This window comes from Ornithorhynchus anatinus, chromosome 5 (genome assembly GCF_004115215.2).
Source record: "Ornithorhynchus anatinus isolate Pmale09 chromosome 5, mOrnAna1.pri.v4, whole genome shotgun sequence".
Classification (NCBI taxonomy): Eukaryota; Metazoa; Chordata; class Mammalia; order Monotremata; family Ornithorhynchidae; genus Ornithorhynchus; species Ornithorhynchus anatinus.
Genome location: NC_041732.1, coordinates 94,304,831 through 94,309,262, shown reverse-complemented (window position 1 = coordinate 94,309,262; position 4,432 = coordinate 94,304,831). Strand labels below are relative to the sequence as shown.

Here is a 4,432-nt window from a genome sequence, read left to right as displayed (position 1 = left end):
CTTCTTAGACTGTAAGCATGTTACGGGCAGGGAATGCTTCTGCTAATTCTGTTGTATTCTTCCAAGCTCTTAGTACAGTATAGTACAGTAAACGTTCAAGAAATAAGATTGATTTATGCCATCTCCACTGATGGTGTGTGGCCTAAGAGTGAGAGGGTCCAGATGGACGGAACATGCTAGAAGGGGATGAGGCGGGGATAGGAGAAAGGGAGAAAGGGGAAGAAAGCGGAGCCGGGGAGAAAAACCTCTCTGCCGTCATCTGCCACCGTCAGTATCACAGGTGGTCATGGTGGGGAAAATGGCCACTGGGCTCTGCCCCTGGACCCCACGGGACCTGGCTTGTGCAGGGCGCAGTTTGTCCCCAGCTCTTCTACCTCCCACCTCCTTCCCTGTTGTCTCCTCTTCCTTCCCTGTTCCTCCCTTCCCCCCCTATTCTTTGCCCTTCCCACTTCCTTCTCCTCCTTTCATCACTTCCATCCGTCCTTCCAAAGGAGATGCCCGTAGGACACGGCCAGATTTTTTTTAAGCCTAGAAAGGTTTTTTTTCTTAGATCCCCTGAAGAAGTCAGCTGGGCAGATCCAGAAATTCTGGGGCTATAATATAGAGGCTCTTTCAGTGCTGAGTGACAGTCATGCTCTTCTCACTTGAACCTAGGTCCAAGGCTCAGTCAATCCATCAGTCAATCCGTGGTACTGATTAAGTGCTTACTGTGTGCAGAGCACTGGGCTAAGCCCTTGGGAGAGTCCAACATAATAGAATAGGTCAACACCATCCCTGTCCTCAAGGAGTTTACAAACTAGTGGGAGAGACAGACATTAGAAGGAAATACAGTTAGGGGAAGCAACAGAGTATAAGGTTCGATCGATAATCAACCGATCATTTTTACTGAACACTTATTGTGTGCAGAGCATTAAAGAGTTACAATATAACAGAAATGGTCATTTCAAACAGCTAAGAGGGGGAGAACCCCTCCCAGGCTCGCACCTGGAGAATTTCCATTACTCTACCAGTCTCAGCTATGGGAGGGAGAGTCAAGCAGAAGCCAATCTATTCCATTCCTAGCTTGGGGAGTGGCTAGCGAATGGAAGGCAATCTGCTACAGGTTAAAACGCACCCATGCTGGGCAGCAGCGGCATGAGAGAGAGTCGAGGGTGGAGACTTGAGTTTACCCTACGGAAGTAGGCAATGGTAAACCGCTTCTGTATATTTACCGAGAAAACTCTATGGATGCACTACCAGAATAATTGCAGTTGGAGAGCGGGGCGTTCTGGGAGAGGCGTGTCTGTGGTGTCGCTATGGGGCAGAAATGAATCGATGGCAAAAAACAAGACAATAGGGGGAGACGGACATTGAAAGAAATGAATAAATTATGGATATGTACATAAGTGCTGTGGGGCTGAGGGTGGGGTGAATAAAGGGTGCAAATCCAAATTCAAGGGGGACGGAGAAGGGAGTAGGAGAATACGTACACAAATGGTGTGGGTGGTATGAGTACACACGGGCTTAGCGGGTGTGAATCAAAGGGAGGTAGGGAAGTGGGAGATTGGTCAAGGATGTCTTCCTGGAGGAGGGGTGATTTTAGTAAGGATTTTTAGATGGGGAAGGGTGGTGGTCTGTCACATACGAAGGGCGAGAGAGTGAAGCAGAGTGAGTCAGTTGGTGTTAGAGGAGCGAACCCCGTGCGCTGGTTGTTACCGGGAGAGGAGCGAGGATAAGGAGAGGGGAGAGAGCTGATCGAGTGACTTAAAGCCGAAAGAGACTTAACGCTGAGGCCTTAATGTTGACATGAGAGTCCACCTGTCCTTCTGGAAGACTCCTCTCCCTCTCCCCTTCTGTTTTCCCAACTGAAGATGGGGTAAACATGCCTCCCTCTGTGGGGAGTGGGAACGGATGAGGTACGTCCGAGATGAAAAGCCGGAGTGGTGATTGCTCAGAAATTTATTAACTTAGAACAGTTTCACGGCTTTAAGTAACTGAGAGATGGGCCCATTTGGCTTCAGCAGACGCTATTTGTTTCCTGATGAAGTTAAGAATTAGAAATGACTCTTCGTTAACCCTTCCTAGGAACCACCCTCCTTGCACTAAATAAAACAACTCTGGCCTCAGGGCTAGGGTCTTTCAATCCAGTTCCCATCTGAGAGAAGAAGGAATCTGAAGGAGCAGCTTGGAATGATTTGAATATGAAAATCCTGCCAAGATATACTCTCCCCAAGAAAAAAAAAAGGAAGGAATAAATCAGCAAAGCTGCTATGGAGAGAAATGCATAGAAAGTGATCTATCGTTTCTGGCCCACTTCTGAAGGCTAAACTCTAAAAATTCATTTGTGGTTTTTCTCCTCAAGAACCATTAATTCTTGCTCCGCTTATACGATAAATTACCTCGCTCGCAGCCTGGGAAAGGTTGTGGGATCCACCTTGGGTATCGCAGACACAGTTTGAAGGAAAGAACTCATGCTTCCCATCCCCTCTGTTCTGTTTCTGAAACTGAAATACAGCTCAGGGGAGAAAGAGTACAGGGGATGTAGTCAAGCCTGATTTCCTTCATTCATTGATTCAACCGTATTTATTGAGCTCCTACTGTGTGCAAAGCACTGAACTAAGCACTTGGGAGAGTACAATATAACAACAGACACACCTGCCCATTTGCACTTCTTTCTAATAATGACAGAATTTAAGTATTGTTCGAAAGCAGCAAGACCTAGTGAAAAGAGCATGGACCTGGGAGTCAGAGGATCTGGGTTCTAATTCTGACTCTGCTACATACCTGCTGTGTGACCTTGGGCAAGTCGCTTCACATCTCTCGGCCTCAACTCCCTCATCAGCAAAATGGGGATTCAATACCTGTGCTCCCTCCAATTTAGACTGTAAGCCTGGTGTGGGACCTGATTATCTTACCTGATTATCTTGGGTCTTCCCCAACACTTAGTATGGTGCTTGACACCTAGTAAGTGCTTAACAAATTATTATTATTGGTATTATTAATAGTGCTTACTATCTGTTAAGTACTGGGCTAAGCACTGGAATAGTTACAAGGGAACCTGATGGGACGCAATCTCGGTCCCACCAGGGACTCTCAGTCTAAGAGGGAGGAGGACTATGCTTATTAGTCCTATTTTTACAGATGATGAAACTGAGGCCCAGAGAAGTTGTGACTTACCCAAGATCACCCTGCACGTTACTGCCAGGACCGAGAATAGAAACCTCGTCTCCTAACTCTCAGTCCTAGGCTCCTTCCCCCGGTCACACTGCTTGCTTCCACACTCTTGAAGGGAGAGGAAAGGACCAAGAGGGTGCTTCACCTGCTCAGGCTAAAGCATGGTCTGAGAGTCAGAAGAAAGCGCGTTCTAATCCTGGCTCTTCCACCTGTCTACTGTGTGACCTTGGGTAAGTCACTTCACTTCTCTGTGCCTCAGTTCCCTCATGTGTAAAATGGGAATTAAGACCATGATCCCGTTGTGGGACTGTGTCCAACCTGATCTGCTTGTATTCGTTCATTTAATTTATTCAATCCTATTTATTGAGAACTTACTGTGTGCAGAGCAGTGTACTAAGTGGTTGGGAAAGTACAACTTAACAATAAATAGGCACATTGCCTGTGCTTCATACTGTGCCTGGCATATAGTAAGAATTACCACAATTATTATTATTATCATTGTTATTATTCGGTTTTCAAAGCAGCATGACCTAGTGGATAGAGAGTGGGCTTGGGAGTCAGAAGGACCTGAGTCTAATCCCGGTTCCACCACTTGTCTGCTGGTTGGCCTTGGCAAAGTCACTTAATGTCTCTGTGCCTCAGTTACCTCATCTGTAAAATGGGGATTATTACTGTGACTTCCATGTGGGTCGTGGACTGTGTCTAACCTGATTAACTTACATCTACTCCAGCGTTTAGTACCGTGCCTGGCACATAAGTGCTTAACAGATACCTTGAAAATAAATGATGGAAGAAGGAAAGTCCCCAAGGCTGACATTGCTTTTGATGCTTTAACGTGGCACCTGGCTAACTCTGTTGGTGTCGGGGCGGGTCCCTTCCCCCATCCTCCCACCCTCAGTTGAGACATCCTCTGTGGATATAGCGGGCAGGAGTTCCGTCTGCGTGTTGGGGGCTTTTTTTTTGCCGGTGATTCCCATAATAATAATAATTGTGGGGGGCATGGGGAGGGGCAGGCACCCAAGATCTGAGCCAAGAGGGCCTGTTCCGGTGGGGGGGAGGCTGCAGACCCAGGATCTCTCTGGCTCCAGGTCGACCAGGACTCCTTCCTGGCCTGGTCTGGCAAGGTCTAAGGTCAGGGAAAGCCACACGGAACTTGGGGCCTGATTTAGCCCTCTCTGGAATATACACCCAGCACCATGTCCTCCTAATATCATGACATTGTTAAACCCAGCTCCAGCAGGCTTACCCTCTCTTCTGTGTTGCCTTAAGCACTTGTTAT

The 4,432-nt window shown here is 47.4% G+C and overlaps 1 non-coding gene across 1 annotated transcript; it reads left to right on the top strand.

Annotated features, from left to right (window-relative positions):
* The first annotated feature begins 966 nt into the window (after nt 1-966).
* Nucleotides 967-1,104, top strand: LOC114812420. The gene has a single exon (XR_003760073.1). It is a non-coding gene; the product is annotated as a small nucleolar RNA SNORA7 (small nucleolar RNA).
* The last annotated feature ends 3,328 nt before the right edge of the window (nt 1,105-4,432 follow it).